The following is a 20,023-nucleotide window of genomic DNA, read 5'->3' on the forward strand; positions in this document are numbered from 1 at the left end:
CCGCCACCATAAATTTGTGCTCTATGTTTGTGTGTTTCTGTTTTGTAAGTACGTTCATTTGTCTCGGTTTTTTTAGATTCCACAGATAAGCAGTATCTTATGGTATTTTTCTTTCTCTTTCTGCTTTACTTCACTTAGAATGACCATCTTCAGGTCCATCCATGTTGCTGCAAATGGCATTATTCTATTCTTTTTTATAGCTGAGTAGTATTCCATTGTGTATATACACCACATCTTCTTTATCTGTCAGTGGACATTTGGGTTATTACCATGTCTTGGCTATTGTACATTAATGCTGCTGTGAGTACATTGGAATACATGTGTCTTTTTGAATTATATTTTCCTCCAGGTATATGCCCAGGAGTGGGATTGCTGGATCATATGGTAAGTCTATTTTTAGTTTTACATCCATACTGTCCTCCAAGCTAGAAAGAGAAAGAAAAATACCATGTGATATTACTTATATGAAGAATCTTTTTTTAAAAAAAGTCACAAATGAACTTATCTACAAAAAGATTCACAGACATAGAGAACAGATTTATGGCTACTGGGGGTAAATGGGGTTGGAAGGGATAATTTGGGAGTTCAAAATTTGCACCTCTTGGGAAGTGATGGAAATCTTAGCTATCTTGATTGTGGTGGTAGTTTAATAGGTATATGCATCTATCAAAATTCATCAATTGTATCAAATGGTACATCTGAAATGTGTGTAGTTTACAGGAAGTATACGACAATAAAGGGTTTTTTTTCAATTTAAAAATAAAAAAATTTTAATAAAATAAAAATTTTAAAAAGAAAAAAGAAGCATCATTTACAGGAACTCTGAATATTCATGAGTGAGGCCTTTCTTATCAAGGATTTATTCGTCAGAACAAGTTATTATCAGGAGCCTGAGAGGACTGAGATTCAAACAGATGAGGAAGACTGGGAAAGACTGAGGTGCCAGGCTTTAGTTCTGTTAGAGATCAATACCAGAGGAGAGGCAAGAAGGCTGGACTTACAAGATAGTTTTACCATTATTCTTATTTACAGATGAGGAAACAGACAAACAGACACAAATAACTTGCCCAGAGTCCCACAGGTTGTAAACAGTGGAGTCGGAGTCAGACCTAGAGCTGCTTGACCCAGCACCTGTGTGTAAAGGGGAAGCAGAAGCTGCCTCCCGCAGGGTGCGCTCGAGCAGAACAGCGGTTGAGCAACCCTGGGCTTTCGCCCGGGTGTTCCCCAGCAGAGCTCTGCTAGCCTGCCTGATAAATGCGCTGGGCCGTGAGAGTATACAGCCCCAACTTTACAAGAATAATATTTTCGGATATTTTCTGTGACTTTGTTTAGAGGAAGCAAGATACAGTGCCCGCCTGTAGCAGGGTTTCGGGTTGTCTTGCAATGTTGAAGGACAGGTGGTAGCTTCCAGGAACAACGTGAGGAGGAGGCCAGGCTAGAAGCAGCAGGAAAGAGTCCCAGAATCCATTAGTCAGGTCTTCCATGGGCTCACGGATGAGGAAAGGGAGGCTACCCTGAATTTTATAACCCTGGGAAGGAGTTAGGACCTGGGTTCTTGTCCAGCTCAGTGGTTCTCAACTCTGGCCTCAGATTGAATTGTCTGGGGAGCTTCAAAAAGTGCCAGTGCCCATGCCCCAGGCCTAGAAATTCTGATTAATTTGTGTTTAGTGGTGCCCAACCATCAGTGGTTTTAAAAGACTGTCCCAGTCATTTCAGTGTGCAGCCAGGGTTGATAATCTTGTAGTCATATGACACTGGGCATGTCACATTACTCTTTGGAAGGAATCATCAATATCCTCACTTGTTTAAAATATATATATATATTTGCTAGGAGCCCTCACTGCCAACATAAAAATATGAGGTTAGACTAAGTGATTTTTAATGTCCTTTCCAGGATTAAACTTTCATGGATCTCTTTCATGATGTCATCATTTTAAAGTAATTATTTCATTTAGGGTCAGAGTGTATTGTCATCAGTGTTTCTCTTAGTACCAGAAACAGCATGGGGTCAACGCTGAGTTCATGTTTGAGTCCCATAATCACTCACGTTACGTAGAACAGCAGCCTCCAGGTGTGGACAGTGCAGGTCCTTCCGTGCTAGAAGCAGCGTCTCAGAGATGCGGCCCTGTAGAAAGTAGGTCCCGGGCATCACGGGTTTCTCCGTCAGCAGTCTTCATTTTGCCTTAAACATGTTTTAATACCGCAAAGCTTTGTCTTACAGCAGGAGACCCGAAGTGGCCCATTTAAAGGGCTCTTCAAAGCACAGGCACGTTTCACCCAAAGTGCCCACCTGCACTGTGCCAAGTTTGTGGCAACAGCTCACAGAGGTGCTAGTTTTCAGACAGGAATAGAGTTGGTAACACATAGGTCATTTCCTAAGGAATCATCATAATTGGTTAGGTGTCTTGACTCCGGTCAACACCAAACATCACAATACAGACATCTCCAGGCAGAGCTGGTACAGTTAGGCAATTTCACAACCTAGGGAAATTCATCACTGGACATCCCCAGTTTACTCATCATTGATTCTAATGTGACCAAAATGGAAACTAACCCATGTGTCAGTTCTTGTGTTAGAAACATACACTGCTCCCAGGGAGGGAGAAAGGAAAGCACTTGGCTTAAAATTCCTCTTTCATAGTCTAAAATTCTTGCTGCAATTTTGGGTCAGCTGTCTAGCATCAAGTCACAGTCTGCGCCCAATACCAGCCATCCCTGAGGCCTGAGGGACCAGCAAAGGGAGGAGGTCCTGAGGAAGCCTTCACGTGGCTACAGCTAGTCACAGTGGAGAAGACAGGGACAAATTTTGCTCCAGGGACTTGAGGATTTAAAGTCCCATCTTTCACGTACAGCTGACTTAGTGAAACTGGTAAATTAAGAATCTAGCCCATAGGGGGCACACCTGCACTGGGGACCAGATCTCATTTCTTTGTTGGGTTTTGGTTTCCGGGAAAAGCACCCAGAAGAACGCTCCTAAACATCATGCCTTCCACTTTTCACCAAAATCCGCCTGCTGCTGTTAGAGATATCTCATAGGAGTGGAGTTAAATGTTTTTCTTTGGCTGGAAATAGGAATCCTCCCTAGTCTAAACCACCTTTGTTCGTAGTATTCTTAGGAGAAAAGGGTCGGCACCAAACGCTAGGTCAGGCTTACCAAGGAGGTTCCACAGCCCTCTCTACACGGACGCACGTGTTGTCTGGAGCTTGTGGCCCCACCTGAGGAAGAAAAGTGGAACATTTTAACTGATTCACTTCAAAAATCAACTCCTTAAGCACGTCAAGGAATACAAGTGGATATAAAGTCAAAGAGGAGCCATGAAATGGCTCCTCACAGCGAAAGATGGGAAGTCAAGGTGCTGCGTTTGGCAGGGGTGATGAGGAAACTGCGGGGGGGGGGGGGGTAAGTTTGTGCTGACAGGCTTTCTGAGACCCGGGAACCGTATCTTCCTGACCTTTAAACATGATTGTTCAGCACAAATAGTCCCAGAGTACAGTGATTTGGGTTTTTTTTTTTTAATATACAGAAAGGCAAAAAAGAAAATAAAAAATTATTTCACATTCTCACTTTTTTGTGCATTGAAATACGATATATAAAAATGCAGTAATCTCTCCGCTATCCCAAAAGGTAAACACTGTTCATTTGATGCCCATCCTTCTGGACTTCTGGATGGATGGATGGATAGGGTGATAGAGATATTTCCTGACTTTTTTTTTTTAACAAAAATGGAGGCCTGGTATATAGATATACCTGGTATATAGATACAGATATATTATCCTGCTATTTGCTCTTTTTACCAAAGCGTATATCATGGACATCTATACATAGATTTTTCTCATTTATAATAGCTCCATGGTATTCCGTGGTATGGGTGTTCCAAGATTTATTTAACTATTTTTCTATTTATGGCAATTTCTGTTTCAATATTTTTCTGTTAATGCTTCAGGGAATATCTTTGTACAGATACACACTTGCTAGTATCTCCTACAGGTTATTAAAAGTGGGATTTCTGGTCAGATTCTGCATTTCTAAGAAGCTTCCAAGTGATGCCTATAGTGCTGGTCTATGGACCATACTTTAAGCAGCCATCATAACAAGTCCAGCTATCTGAGATACATCCACATGCCAGAGAGGCCATGTGTAGACACTCTATTTGATAGTGCCAATGGAGCCCAGCCTTTCCTACTGAGTGAAGTTAGCTTAGACCCTCCAGATCAGCCCATCTGCCATCTAATTACTAGCAAGTGACAGAGTTGATGTGGAGCAAAAGAATTGCCCGGGCAAGCATTGTCTGAATTCATGGTCCACAAAGTTGTGAGATAAAATGGTAGTGGTTTTAAAAAAAAAAAAAAATTAGGATTTCTTGATCAAATTAGCACATTTTTAATTTAGATGATATTGTCAAATAACCCTTTTTACAAGATTGTAATTTATATTAGTACAAACGATGGGTGAGAGTGACTGTTTTCTTCCCTAAAGGAATGGGAGGAAGAGTCTATATTTGTTGATCATTATTGGCTTTTTAAAATATATTTTCTTATGAAATATTTCAAACATACAGGAAAGTTCAGAGAACAGGGTAAAGTATTGGTTCATACATACTTTTTTCACTTCTTGAATCAAATTTAATAACTTTTTCTCCAGAAAATTGTCCACTTCAGCTAAGTTGTTAAACTAAGATTTTAACACAAATATGTCTAACTTCAAAGCCCAAACTCGTTTCATTTACCAACTTTTCCCTTCTCATAGAGTATAATTCAACTTGTAGGTAAATAGTAGTGGAAGTCTCAGACTTTGGGCCATACTGTCTGAGTAGCTTCTAAAGATCACAGAACTAAGAAGGAAAAGAAAAAGAAACATCCGGCTGGTCCTCCGGCTCTCGCCTTCCCACGGCCTTTGCTTTGGCACCACCAGAGGCTGCAGCAGGCGAGATGTAAGCCATAACCTTGAAATCAGCAGATTTCTTTTACCAGGGGCTTCATGGGAAAAGAGGACAGGACATGGGGCAGGGAGGTTCCTGTTGGCAAGATCAAGAATGGGAGGTGGTCAGGGAGAAAAGCAGAAATGAATCTAAGAAATGCGAAGTATGAGAAGCCAACCAAAGTCATATTCCAAAAAGAAATAGATGTGTAAGTTACGACCGCCAGGGCAAAGAGTTCAGGCAGTCCAGTGCCAGCCGCCGGGCGACAGGAACACAGAGCTCCCAGTGCAGAAGCCCGGGCACCCGACAGCCAGCTGTGCGCTCCTCACCTGGGGCAGGTGATACAGGTAGACTCAGAGCCCCGTGCTCAGGACACCAGAGGACAGCTGAGTCAATTCTTCAGGTGCTATTCCAATTCCCCGCTGGCTGCCTGGGCAACCATGAGCCCAGCACCCGCAGAGGAGGGCTCCCCACAGAGCCCCCGGGGAAGAGGGGCCTCCACGCACTGACAGTCCCAGTCAGTCAGAAAACGAAGGCCCAAAATGGTGTCACGCGAATACTGCTGTCGTTTGAACTACTACACTGAGCAAATTACTATATTAACCCAAAAGTACAAGCCATATAGTAATTACAGAATGTAATGATGTATATAGTGTATGTAATATGGAATCTGTATGTCTGTATTTTCCCTTTTACAGTGCATTATAGGCAGTAGGCTCTCCAGAGCTTCTGTCGTATCTTTACCCGCCCCCCCAACTCTCTTCACCCCTCTGTGAGCAGCTGCTGCTGCTCTTGCCCCACCTTAAGAGCTGAATGCCAGGAGCTGCCAGTTTTAAGTGATGTGATGGACAACTTTCAGTGCTGTCACTGCATCTCTGTCCTGTATTTATTGTCTCATTGGCTGTAATACTGAAATCTAAAGCTGAGCCCTTGGTGAATGTTCCCACTGGGCCTCCTGTCTTCCTGCCCCTCAACAGAGCCCATGCCTGAGGGCCACGCCCACCCTCCCGCCCCACAGACCAGCCTGTATGCTCCACCATCACCCGTGTCAGGTCATTGTGAAATGCTGCCCATCCCACCCCCTGACCACTGACAAGCACAGCAACTGCCACCACTGTGCTCCTGGGGCAAGGGCCTTCCTGGTTCTCACAGGGGTGAGGGGCAGCAGCCTTTCCAGGGGCACGGTCACCGGCACAGATCCTCAGCTGTGCAGAGCTCCACTGGCCAGTGGTGGAGCGTGCTGCATCTGGAGGGCATTAGAGGGCCTGCAGGGAGCTCCCGAGGGTGCAGGGTGAGCGGGGCAGGAAGCAGGTCAACTGCACAGTCAGCTAATTCATCACCTGCTCATCCACAACTTCAACGAGCAACATGTAAACACAGGAAGGAACTGCAAATGCCCTCACTAGATGCTCTGACACCCTGGCACCCTTCAGTGTTTAAGCTTGGCATATCCTCAAGGTATACGTGTGGTTCCCTGATTACAGCTGAAGTCTTTTCTGAATATAGACCGGACTTTAGCACAGAGGAGACAGCATCTTAGAATAAGAGCATCAGAACTGGAAAGGACTTCGGACTAGATAATTAATCCAGCCCCTTTGTTTTATAGATGAGACAACAGGCATGGAAAGTTGAAGGGACAGGCCTACATACAGACACACAGGTAGTGGGGGTCAGGAGTTTTTTTAGATAAAAGGAGTCTTGGAAATTATCAAGCCAAGCCAGGGACAGGTGGGCCCCTGGGAAAGAGTACCTTCGATGCTCCTCCTCTCCCTTCGGCCTGCCTGACTCCTCTCCCTCTCACCTTGTCAGGTGTGTGATCTGCCCAGGCCAGACCTCTCCAGATGGTCCCCTGATTCTTCATCCCTTTTTCTACCTCCCCTTCCTCAACGAGGACAAACCACTCCTGCCCAGTATATCAGGGCCTCCCCCAATGAAACCAGCTCCCCCAGTTGAAAGATGAGCTAATAAATAAATGCCCCTGACCCCAGCTGTCAGGAGCTGGTAAGTGCTTCCAGTGGTTCTGCACCCTCATGGACATTCTTTTTTTAACTTAATTTTTGAAAAGGCAATACATTCATATGGCTCAAAATTCAACCAGTGTAAAAGTTCTCATTCCTACACCTGCCTGCTTTGCATTGAGCCAAGTCCCATCCCAGCTCTCTGCAGGCAACCATTTGTATTAGTTTCCTGTGTGTCTTCAGAGTGTCTTTATACTCATGTAAGCAGATACAGATACATATTTACATAGGCTTCCTAAGAGGCCTCATAATTGTAAGCCAAAGGGACCTTGCTCACAGTAGAACTTGAGACACTGAATACCTCATCGAGCAACAGGGCTTTCCCAGGGCCTCTTTTGTCATGGCTTATAAGTGGCTTCTTTCTTGTAGCTGAAGCTCCCCGCTCTAAAGAAAATGGGTTCCAGTGGGACTCTGTAACAAGATCGTCACCCAGACAGAACCCCAACCCACTGCCCCATTCCCGGGTCTGAAAGGACGAAGGTGAGCCTGGGGAAGCTCTGAGACCTCCCTTCGCTTGCTGATTCATCTCTCGTGGACCAGGCACTAAGCCAGGCCCTGGAGACACACACAGTCCCTGGGCTCAAGGCAAAAGGCCACTGAGACCAAGGCTAAGGTTTCGATTATTTCAATTGCAACTGACAGAAAATCCAACTCAAACAGGTATGTGTTTAAGAAGGAGATTGATTAGCTCCCATAACAAATGTGCACAGATCGAGGTGGCTTTAGGTATAGCTTGATTCAGAGCTTCAGCAGTGTCACCAGGAAACATCTCTTGGCTCTGCTCCCTCCGGCCTGGTTCCATTGTCACTCATGGTGGTCCAAGCAAACCCAGTTCATATCCAGGAAGTGAGTCAGTGATCCCCAAAACCCAACTATCCAGGGCTTGAGTGTCCTTAGCCCTGATTGGCTTAATTTTATCACCTTCCCGCTCCTGAACCAATCACTGAAGCCCACAGGAATGACACACTGCACTGATCTGTCTAGCCTAGGTCACATGTTCCACTCTCAGCTCTCAGGGGTGGGGATCAACTTGACCCAAAGCACATAGGTGGAGAGTGAAGGAAGGGTAGTACCCCAAAATAAAACAAGGGTAGTGTAGCCATACAAAATAGGGGCCTGGGCCACAAAAATAGGGAGTATCTACTCCATCCGTGTGACTACAGGCACAGTGAATATTTCCAAGGGGAACTGCAGGGTGCCCCGGGGGAGCCTGCCCCAGGGTCAGGCGTCAGGGACGTCAGGGACGAGTTCCCTAGGGAAGGAGCAGGCCTCAGCTAAGTAAAGTTTGTGGGTTTATATTCATGGAAGGGAAGCAAGCCCTTTCCTGGAACTTGAAGATCTACAATATGACTGAAGCTCAGAGAGCAGGAGTGGGGAGTGACTGAGACCAGATGGGAAAGGAGCCCATAGGATGGACGTGCCACATTTAACCCGAGCCGGGGTCCACTGCCCAGCTCCACACATGAGGCACTCCCTGCGCTCAGGCCCGTCACCCTGCACAGCAGTCGGAAACCCAGTGCTGTGTGAGTATGAACATAACTCTGACCAGGTCGCTTCCCTGTTTAAAACACCGAATCTCACATTCAGTATGGCCTTCAAGCCCCTGCCCACTCTCCAGCCTCCTGTCTCTCCCATTCCTGGCTAATCCCTGCACTGCTGGAACCACACTGCCAATTCAGCAGAGTATTCGGAGGGGAATCCGGCCCGGCAGGGGGACCAGCTGAGAGCCTGTCAGGACCTGGCCTCACTCTACTCACCAGGGCTTCTTCTCTGCTGGTCACCTGCCTTGGGAACTGAGACCCAGACAGGGGTTGTCACAGGGCCTGGAGTCCAGAACAAACCTGGGGAGTGAGCAGTGACCTTCCAGGGCGAGGAGAGGACCGCAGAGCAAGGGCCACAGGGCCAAAACGGATGGTCCTGAGTGCTCTCCAGGTTCTGAAAACTGCTGACAGCTGCTCCAGGCTCCAGCTTTGAACTCCTGGGGAAATTTTCCATGACTTCTTTGACAGGAGCCTCAGGGAATGGAACTTCCTCAGCGTCTCATATACTGGAAGGTGGAGAAAGCGAGACAAGAGAGCCTCAGACCTATTACTTAGGGGCAGGTACCTTTTCCCTTAGGTTCTGGGCAGAATTTTTTCCCCACTTCCCCTCTGGTTTCTGGTCTTCCTGCCAGTTTACATAGGTGTTTTTCATTATAAGCTGCCTCTATTACATTCTGGAAATAGATTAATAAATAAATGAAAGAAGAATATTAAAGCGGGTTTTTTTTAATTCCACAGAGATGCCATAGGTGTAAAATAATTTGCAATAGGTCGACTCCAGGCCCTCCCTTGTTTTAAAGTACTTCCTTATCTCCTGTCTATGCTGTCAAAGTGGAATCAGAGCCACCACTGGTGGACAGTCAGCTTCCTCTATTTGATCAGTTGCTCATTAATGCAAAATACACAATTTCCTCCTGACAGCCCGGCAAGTGTAACCACAGCTGCAAACACACATCTGTGTTTAGCTAACAGACCAGCCAGGCTCACGCCAATCATCTCTTTTATGCAAGACCAAAAAAGTGCACACAGCCTCACAGGGGCCCCAATGTCCTCTTGAATGTGGTTTATGTGCAGTAATTGCCATCTGCATGTTCTCATTCATCGGCTCGAAAATTACACTCCTCCGGATCTGCTCGTAGCATCTGACCTTAGAGCTCACCCAGTGCAACCCAAAGTGGCAGCATCTCCACTCCAGCGCCAGACTCTCCCAGCACCCCGCTCCTTCTTCAGTTTCAAGCAATTTAGTAAATCACAACTTTACATTTCTCAACGTTAGAACTTATGTGGAGCCCACATTGAGCGTCTTGTTGGATGACGCTAGGGCTGTCAGAAACCTGGGGAAGTCCTCCCACCCGAGGGGAGACCCGTGCAGGACTCAGCCCCGGCAATGCTGGGACACCTCAGCGGGGCTACTGGCCCTGTTCCTCAGTTCATCTACCCATTTTCCTCTTTTCTCCAGAGTATCTCAGGGCACTTAATGGAGATGGCTCTTTGAAGCGGGCCTTGACCTGTCTGTCTGCTAGGCCACTGTATCTCCCTCCTCCTCCCCACTGACATTGGGGTGTGCGGAGGTGGGGCAGAGAGGGTGCTCCCGGCCCTTCATTGGGCCTCCCTCCGGGGCAGGCACTCCTCACTCCGACCAGCCAGGGCTTCCGGGCATCTGCTAAGCCCTTTCCCAGCAGAGAAACTGAGTCCCGTACCTGATAGCCTGACAGCCACCATCCCCCACCCAGAGGGAGGGCCTGTCTAAAGCAACCACCTTTCTTGCTAAGCCCCATACCACTTAAAATCACCTAAAAATCTTCTTTAAAACAAGCCCTGGCTGACTAACCTCCCACACCCCAAGCAGCCTTGGAGGCATTTTGCTAGATAAAGGTCATCCACTCCTAAGACAACGCCTCTGTCCTTTCCCTCTCCTGCCGTGATGGCTCCCGCAGTCATTCGGGGCTGCACGTCAGAAATTTCCTCCTCCGTTTCGGGAAGGCTGCTCTGACAAGAGTGAGCGGCGGGCCTGGAGCCGCGGGGAGGCTGGAGGGGCCGGCCAGCCAGGCCGGGCCCTGCGAGGGTGGGGAGAAAACCTCCCACCGCCTGGTCACACCTGGTCCTGGGGGCTCAGGGGCTCCCCGGGGAGCTCGTTAGAAATGCAGGCTCGCAGCTTCCCCCGCAGGCCTGCTGGATCTGAGTCTGCACTTCATAGACCCTTGAGCGATTCTGATTGGAATGTGAAAATCTGAGAAGCACTGGAGTCTGTAGGGCTTCCCGGATTGATCAGGTCAGAGTGAGTCTCCCCCGCAGCTACTGTGAATAATAAATGCCAGGTCTGAAGGTCTTCATTGTGCAAAGTAAAAACGCACAACTTTATTTACTTACTGAATTCTGGGAGCAACCCTGGGAGGCTGGTATTGTTATCCCCATCTCACAGATGAAGGAACTAGACTCAAAGAGGTTACACCACTTGCCCAAGGTTACAAACTCAAGGCGCTAGGACTTCACCCAGGGCTGCTTTTCCTCTAAATCTGCCACCTGATGCAGGAATTCTGCGCTTTAGGGGCTGCACCTAAAACAAAGCCCCAAGGAAAAAACGTCCCCACTGTAAATCCCAGCTGGAACTCACTTTAGGAATCTGGGCTGAGGCGCCCTGGGGCCTCCCTGAAAGGTTAGGAGGAATGGGAAGGGCTGGGCGGGGCCACCAGCTGCTCCCATGAAACAGCTGGGCACAAAGTCCCAGCAGCCCGCCGGTCCAGGCCTGTCCTTTAGCGGCAAGCTTCCCCTCCCTCGGATAAAACAGAGCCCTTTGGGCCTGGGCCTGACTCAGCAGTTCTGGGGCAGGGGCGGGAGTGGGGTGGGGATGGGCCAATCACCACTGACCCCCTTGCTCCTTCCAGTCCTCTAGAAACTCCCTTGCCTGCAGCTTCACCCAGTTCCAACCCCTAGCTCCTGGACCTCTGTCCAGAAATGTGATTTACAGCCACCCTCTCCAAATCTAGTGCAGCCAGACAGTTCTACAAACGTTAATTGAGCATAGATTATGCGCCCAGTAACTATACAGGATGCTTTTGCATACTTCATCTCATTTTATCCTTGGCCTACGGAGATAGGAACTGTCATTCCCATTGCACAGTTATGAAAACAGAGGCCAGTGGGTGATGGAGCTAGGATCTGTTGACTGAAAAGAAAAAAAACACACAACATGAGAGTTGTGAGTTAAGTTTTATTTGGAACAAAATGAGGCCTAAGCCCAGGAGACAGCATCTCAGCCCCAAGAACTGCCCCAAAGTGGGGGAGGGGCGCGGTCCAGTATATATGTGATTTTGGTGAATTGGGGTACATTCAATCTAGCACATATTTTGGCAGAGGGTTGCTGCTGGTCACAAGGAGCAGATGTTGCTGTTAATGATTTTAGTGCTTTTCTAGATATGAGAAGATGCAAGAAATGGGGCTCATAAAATCTCCTGAAAATATCTAACTATCTGAAGGCCTGTTCTGCCAGTTTCTCCCAGAGCCCTGAGCGCCTCATTCCTGATCTCCAGCCTGAGCTCCTTTCAGGGTGTGTTGGAGGTCAGTGACTGGTCAGTGACTTCATCCTTGTAGAGGCAGGTGGCAAGTGCCAATTTTTAGATGGCATGTTTAAACCCAGTCTTAACTCCAGATCCAGTACTTCTTGCCCAAGAGCTGCATTCTTCATAGATTTCATGGAGGACTTATCGTATTACTTGATAATTACTTAACTGCCAGTGCATGCACCCCTTCCAGCGGGCATACACCTCCAGGGGTCGCCATCTCACTCACTCTTGCCTTCCAATGTGAAGGAGAAGCCGGGCTGGGCTAACAAGCTAACTCACAAATCTAAGTGTAACAAGCATCGGATTGCTGATCTGAGTTCTGCTGGGCTAGCTCGTAAATCTAAGTTAATTAGTGTTGGTTTGCTGATTCCCTGTTCATGTTTTTTTTGCTAGCCAGCTGCATTTTCAAAGAGACATATCTGGCCTTGAAATGTTGGTTTGCTGCCTGCCCGCCTCCACTTTTGTGATAATGATGCTGCTAAAGCTGTTCCATGCCTATTGGCTAAATACCCCAAGCTTGTAACTAACCCTATAAAACCACATGCACAAGTCTTGGAGGTGCTCAGAGCTTTGGAGCAGAAGCCCCTCTGAGCCCCCCGGCATAATAAATCTGAGTACTCCAACCCTCTGAGTGGTGCTTGTTCCTTGGCTTCCGTAACACCAATGCTTGCATCACCGTGCCCAGAACAGACTAGGAAGGAATACATGCGGAATAGACTATGTTGAACTGAAGTAGTCAGTAACTGTTACCAAGCAAAATACTGTGTGCCAGACCTTGTGTGAGGAGCAAGGGCTACAAAAATGAAAAGGAAGTGGTGGGATGGGGTAGGGGAAGGGAACCTGCATTTGACACACAAACACTGTGGTAGAGTTAGGTACTTTTAAGAACGGGAAGGATGCTCCAAGGAAGGAGGAAGCCTGGGGAAGGAGCCCTGCAGCCCTGGGAAGGGGTGGGGGAAACCCCATGGCTGACACAGAGCCTGAGCAAGACGGCACACGAAGAGAGAAATTTGCCACGAGAAGGTTGGGCCATTTCAGGAAGAGAAGCACAGAGGCTGACGCAGGGATGTTTGGAAGAGCCTGGTTTGGCCAGGGTTGCAGGGAAATAATCAACAGCACTCTGGAGGGAATGGGCCTTCGAAGGGGTCCCCCATAAACTGGATTCCTCCTACCCAATACTACAGGCCTCCGCTTCCCCTGAAGCAAAGCCCACCCTACTCGGCCAACACTGGCCAACAGCGCCAAATGCATGTTTCTGCAGGATGGGAGGGGGGAAACCTGGCTGAGAGGGCTGGGTTTTTCCCCTCAAGCCCCAGGAGAAGCAGGGAGGGGCTGCTTCTTCCACACTGTTCTCTGGGGGAGTCTGAGATTCCTTCCAGTCTGTAGAAACAAAAGAATTGGGCATAGCCTCCACCCCCCTCACCTCTGCAGTGTTCGGAGAGGCTACTCTGGGCAAGTGCTGCAGGGGGTGAAGGGGGCAGAAGGCTGGACAGGCAGCCAGGCCTGTGCACCGTGCAGGGGGAGAGCTGTCCTCCCCAAGGTGCCAGGGAGCCACTGAAGAAAGGTGAGCAGGCGGGGACAGCCCCGGGGAGGCACCCTGGGCGCTGTGGGTGAGGAGGGGGGAGACGAGAATGTGGCTGGGAGGTTAACCCGTCAGGGGCCACCCCAGGACCCTGGCCAGAGCCTCGAGGATGGAAGAAAAGCAAGCGGGATGGAGAGGTGTTTAGGAGAGGACACGCAGGGTGGGATGATTAACTGAGTGTCACAGATGAAAGGAAAGAGGGAGCCGAGCTGCACTTCCAGGCTCTGGAGACCGAGAGAGCAGGAGGGAGGGAGGGCACAAGGGGAGGAGCTCACTCTAGGACGTGTGGGGTTGGGGATCCTGGGTATTGGAAGCCAATGTACCCAGAAGCTGTGGACGTCAGGGGAGAACACTGGCCAGGAGAGAGTGATCAGGAGTCAGCTGACAAGAAGGCAACCCGCCCAGGCAACAGGAGCCCAGAGTGAAGAAGAACGTGACACTGAGTCACCCGGACTGGCTTTCTCTGCCTCGGGCTCTTCCCACTCCTGGGGAACTGCGGCCCCTCTCAAACATGTCCCAGGGAGCTGGGCACACCCCTGGCGTGTGTAGCGGGGCGGGGCGGGGCGGGAAGTATTATAAGAATTTACTTGGAATAGACCTAGAACACTTGAACTAGACTCTGCTGCCATGTGGTGGCCATGGTTCCCCGCTCCCTGCTCCTGCTCAATGGGGAACAACCACTCTGAGCCATGCCTGGGTCCCAATGCCCACCCGAGAGCTATGGCTCCAGCTCTGACCCACTGGGACCAGGGCCCACCAGCAAGGGTACTGATGTGTCTGCACTGAAAGGAATAAATATTCAACAAGCAGTTGAAGTATGACCACTCTTAGAAGTGGCTTCTCATAAAAAATTTGCAGCAACATAGATGAACCAGAGATTGTCGTACTAAGTGAAGTCAGACAGAGAAAGAAAAATATCATATGATATCATTTATGTGGAATCTAAAAAAATGACACAAATGAACTTATTTACAAATTGAAACAGACCCACAGACATAGAAAACAAAGTTATGGTTACTGGGGGGAAAGGGGGAGGTGGGGGGATAAAGCAGGAGTTCAGGATGTGCAGATACTAACTGCTATACATAAAGTAGATGAACAACAAGGTCCTACCGTACAGCCCAGGGAACTACATTTAATACCTTGTAATAGCCTATAATGAAAAGGAATATGAAAGGAATATATATGTATAACTGAATCACTATGATGCACACCAAAAATTAACACAATGTTGTAAACTGACTGTACTTCAATAAAATAAAATAAAATAAAATAAAATAAAATAAAATAAAATAAAATAAAATAAAATAAAAAAAGAAGTGGCTTCTCTGAAAATCAACAGAACTCACTGCACCCTAGTCCCTCAGCCGGCCAGGCCCCTAACTCACTCAGCGCCCACCGCCACCATCACCAAAACCACCAACACCCCAACCACCACCCACCGTCACCAGGAGTGCCCCCAGCATCTCTGCATGTGGGAATCCAGGCCCCACTGACACCCTAGCCCCAGTCCAAGCCTGCCTCCATTCCTACCCCAAGATTATCATCTTTCCATAACCACTGACGCTGAGGGAAGACTGCTGACCCAGACTGTGCAATCTGAAGGCGTGGTCCAAATAGACAAGAAACAATGACCCAGAGTCTGGATCATTCGGTCCGCGGGCCCAGCGTCGCCTTTCTGTTGCTGCTACCCTCAAAACCCATGCAGATTCCAACCGCTCCTCGTCACAGCCACTGCTCCCAGCCCAGACCCGCCGCAGTCTCTTGCCTGGGTTACCTCAACAGCCTCCTCACTGGTCGTCCTGTTTCTGCCCTCCAGCCTTGTTGTAACACAGTAGCCTGAGGAAAACCTCCATCAGACCCCGGTGCGCTCTGCTCAGACCCCTCCTATCCTCCCACCTCAGCGTAAAACCCAAGTCCTGACAAAGCCCTGTGCTCTTAGACTTACCACCACCACTGCCCCCCACCCCACCCCACCCGACCCCACCCTGGCCGCACATCTTGCGATGCCCCTCCTCATTCACTCTGCTCTCCTCTCAGGCCCTTCGCAGTTGCTGTTCCCTGGACCTGGAGTGTTCTCCCTGCACGTGGCCACACGCCACCCCCCTCTCAGTCTTTGCTCACGGGCTCAGGGATTACCCTACCTCACATGTCAGCACCAGTCCACACACACACACACACCACTTCCTACCTCTTCACCTGCTCGAGTTTCCCTCTTAGCATTTCTCACAGCACAGCTCACTTATTGATCTGGTTTATGTCTGTTTCCATAAAGACCAAAATGCCATCTGCTTTGTTCCTCTGACCACCCCTCCACCCAGTGCCTAGAAAAGAGCTCGTGAACACATGCTGAGGTAAATCTGTTGGGTGATTGTGACTAAGAGGATGAAACAGGATCTTCCCTGGAGACTCCTAGTTCCCTTACAAATAGACCTGGGCAGGTCTGTCCACCGGGCTCCTGGACGGGCCCAAACGTGCCTGAGAAATGGGCAGACTTTGCTTCCTTCAAACCAGGGAGTCCTGCTGAGATGCAGGGAGCGGTTGAACCGCTGGGTGTGAAACACATCGCTGGGGAACATGGCCCCTGAGAAGAGCGGGGGAGGGGGGCAGGGGGCGGCAGGAAGGCACTGTCGAGTGACAACAGTAAAACAATTTAGTAAGTGTGATGTAGAACAAGCTAAAAAATCTAACCCTGTAACCGAGGAAGAAGGGATGGATGGAAATTGGGAGGCAACTCTCAGTGGCTCCCCCGCCGTCCTCTGCCGTCCCAACTGCTGCCTTCCAAGACAAGGGTCTCCCTCACAAGCCTGAGGACATCAGGGCTCGTTTCCTCCAGCTTTACCATCATCATGGGAGACCCACTCTTTGATCTCTCCACGACCCAAGCGGCCTCCCCTCCCTGTGGTCACAGCATGGAACTTGTCATCCTGCCTCCAAAGTGTCCTCTGAACACAGCCTCTTATCCTTCCCCGCACTCTCCTACCTCCTCCATGTCTATTCCGGGACCTCACTGGGACCTTGAGTTCCCTGCATCCTCAGCACTGACTACGCTCAGTTTTCTCCTGCAGGCCGCAGGGTACCCTGCCCTTCTCTCCCGGCGCTCCCAGCCCCTCCCACGCTTGCCTGCCTCGGCCTCCAGCCTCCAGCCTCCAGCATTCAGCTCAGAGCCTGCTCCTTGGCAGAGGCCCGGAGGCCACACAGCGGGATCCGGTGATCCGGGGCCAGCTGCCTGCACGCCGCCCTCAGCCTCGTGCAGGGACTTGGGCAGCTCTTCCTCCACTTGCCTTCACAGCTGGCTCAAGCCTAACACTCTCCGCAGGCCCTCCCAACCCCCGGTAATGACCCTGCTTCCTAGTTTTTAGAAAAGAGGTCCTCAGTGTGGCCTCCTCCACTTTCTGCCCGCCTCTCCTTCCAAGCCTCCAGGGCTAGCCTCTCCCTTCTGCCCCAGCTCCCCGCCAGCTGGGCCGCAGGCAGTTATACGTCCAATCTCCCCACTCCGGGGATTACCACTCCTCTGAGTAGCCCCTGGACTTCAAGTGCCTTCACCCTCGTCTTCTTCGTTGGCTTCTTCCTCCCTGGATATAAATGTGAGCACCTCTCCCAGACTGAGAAAGCCCTCGTGCACCTGGCTCTGACCACTGGCCTCTGGAGGCCCTCTCACAGCCCCCCGTGTTGCACAGTTGCCTGGCCCCCCTCTCCCCTTCCTCACTCCTGCTCAGACTATTTCCTGGACAGCAGCCCAGAGTGCCCACTGGCGTGGTCTTTCCAGGGCTCCCCTGGTGACTCCTGGGGGCAGGACTTGCAATCAGCCAGCCACCCGTCTCTGCCCCTGCAGTTCTCTGCTCCCTTAGCTTCCTGGCCCCTCTTTCTCCAGGAGCCCCTTCTCTGTCTCTGGCACCATCTGCTCTTCCTCTCTGTGTGGATAAAGGTAATTCATATTTGGGGGCCACCCTGGTCACAAATCTAACAAATCTAAGTCATCCAGCACTTATGGGACACCCTTCACTCTGAAGGAAACGAACACACCAGTCACCATCCTATAACCCAGTGCCAGCTTCCCCTGCCCTGGAAAACAGGACCTGCTGGCCTTGTAGGGAAATTCCGATCTCCTGGCCAGCTGGCCCTGTTTCCGCTTCTAAGCTCTACAAACTTGCTCTTGCCCAGATCCCCCCAGAGGAGGCCTGCTCTGCTTGTGAGGTGCTGTACCACCCCCATCCCCGGATGGTTCCCCTTGAGTAAAGGACATCACACTCAAATCACTCTGCCCAGCCCAGCTGGCAGCTTGGAGTGGCCAGGTGACCACCCCGAGGTACTTCTGGAAGTCCTTCCTGTTTCCTTCCCTCTGTGGCTGGCCTGGAACACCGGTGTGATGACTGAAGCTTGTGCAGCGCACTGGGGACGATGGTCCCATCGAAGAAAGAGCAGTGACAGGGAATAAGCCTGGGTCCTGCAGATTTCATGCAGCCAACTTACTGGCCCTGGACCGTCTACCCTCTGAGACTTCTTTTAGTTAAAAAATGAAGTCTTAAAGGGTGGTATGTGCATGCTCAGCATGCGTGAGGTCCTGGGTTCAACCCCCAGAACCTCCATTAAAAAAAAAAAGTACAAAAAATTTTAAAAATCTAATGTTTGAGACACGGTTATTTCAGGCTTTCTGTCAACAGAGAAACTAATCCTGAACGTCACAGATCTTGTGTGGGAAATGGCACAGATTTCAAAGGAGCATCATTGTCTAGAGGAGGGTGACGCGTTTTTGCCTGTAAACAGCAAGGAGAGGCTACAGTTATCTCAGCAATGGCTCCCAGGCCTGAGGTAAATTGGGGGGTGAGAACAGGCAGCCTCCGTCCCCAGGGCAGCGTGTTCCTTCCTTTGCTCAAGTGACAAGGAGCAGGAGGTTCTGCCAAGAGCCCTGGGAGAGGGTGTCATCCATGGAACAGGGTTTCTAAAAGGCAAAGCTGAAAAGCCCAGAAAGGAGCTCTCAGGGAGAAGGTGGGCTGGGAGCCCAGGGTCAGAGGTTGTGCGGTGGACCACAAGGGGGTCTCTATTTAGGACAGGTCAACAAGAACCAAGGGTCTAACGGGCTCGCATTTTTCAGTAGAGTTTAGCCCATCTCCTGCTGAACTTGTGCGTTTGGGGAGCCTCAACTTCCTTCTGGCAGCCGCCTCCTGACTGGGGAGAGATGGGCAGGAAGCCAGCCCAGGGCGGGGAGGCGGCCCAGCTGCAGGGGGGCCGGAAGGGGAGCGGCCCTGGGCGGAGCGGTCCTGATGGTGGGGCACCGAGTTTCCCACTTTCTTCCCTCGAAAATTTTAATCATGTGTTTCGAGCCCAACTTTCGTCTTCACTTCAGAGGACGCTATACAACTCTATTTTGAAGGGCAAACGCCTAAACAGAGGTGAAAGTATAAATCCTAGGCAAGGGCGCGGGGGGCGCGGGGTCTTGAAGAGGACCGTTTCCTAGACAGCAGCCTGCCAGGCTCCAAAGGAAGCCAGTGCAAAACCAGACCCAGGGAGACGAACTCGGGGTGGTGGCCGGGCACGGACTTGCGACTGTAGTTCTGAAAGGATCAAAGACTTTAGAGAGATCCCCTGAGTGAAGCGCAGGGGCCACACATGAGAAATGACTTCACAGAGGAACTGGGCAGATGGGTAGACACCTTAACCGGTTCACAGTGCAGACCCAGGACAAAGTCCAAAAGTTGGTTACAGGAATTTAGCACAGGGTTGGGTGGATTAACAGCCAGGAATGCTCGCTGTTGACACACACTCTTGAGCAGAAGACGCCGCGTGTGCTCCCCCCCACTGGGGTGGGACGTGGGCAGAGGACTCGGGGTGGGATGTGGGACAGAGGACTCGGGGTGGGATGTGGACAGAGGACTCGGGGTGGGACGTGGACAGAGGACTCGGGGTGGGATGGCGCTGGACTTGGGGGTGAGCTCATGGTTTCCAGCTGTGAGGCGGGGAGGCCAAGAGGTCAAGGGTCAGATAGACTTTGCCAAGCTCACAGCCATGCTACTAACCTGAAACTCATATTCTTCCCTCTGTTGACCCCAAATGGAGGAATGTAGTCATGCCACCGGCGACAGCTGCCCAAGTCACTGCCCTGGTGCCTATGAGGAATGAACCGCCTCTCCCACACAGACCCTGGACTCTGGAGGGCAGGGCTTGTTGGAATCACTTGTGCGCTATAAATAAAAGCAAAAAGCCTCATGCTCAGGCCACACCCCCAATCCATCAAATCAGAATCTCCAGCGCCAGGAACCGGGGACCAGCAGATGGCAAAGCTCTCCAGATATCTGCACTGTGCAGCCAGAGTTAGGACCTGAGGTTGGATTCTGGCTCGGCCATAAAGCTGTGTGACTTTGGGCAGTTTACTCACACTGGACTTCAGCTTTCTTGTGTG

The 20,023-nt window shown here is 50.1% G+C and overlaps 1 long non-coding RNA gene across 2 annotated transcripts; it reads right to left on the reverse strand.

The window, feature by feature from the left end:
- Positions 1-683: 683 nt before the first annotated feature.
- LOC106730559 lies at positions 684-19,769 on the reverse strand. Of its 2 annotated transcripts, none has more exons than XR_004315285.1 (3): positions 19,641-19,769; positions 8,779-8,984; positions 684-3,216 (listed from the first exon to the last, which is right to left on the reverse strand). It is a non-coding gene; the product is annotated as an uncharacterized LOC106730559 (long non-coding RNA). The 2 variants fall into 2 exon arrangements; XR_004315286.1 differs by lacking the exon at positions 684-3,216 and adding an exon at positions 3,913-5,015 and having other exon boundaries at positions 8,695-8,984.
- Positions 19,770-20,023: the final 254 nt, after the last annotated feature.

Source organism: Camelus ferus, chromosome 25, assembly GCF_009834535.1.
Source record: "Camelus ferus isolate YT-003-E chromosome 25, BCGSAC_Cfer_1.0, whole genome shotgun sequence".
In the NCBI taxonomy this organism is placed as follows: domain Eukaryota; kingdom Metazoa; phylum Chordata; class Mammalia; order Artiodactyla; family Camelidae; genus Camelus; species Camelus ferus.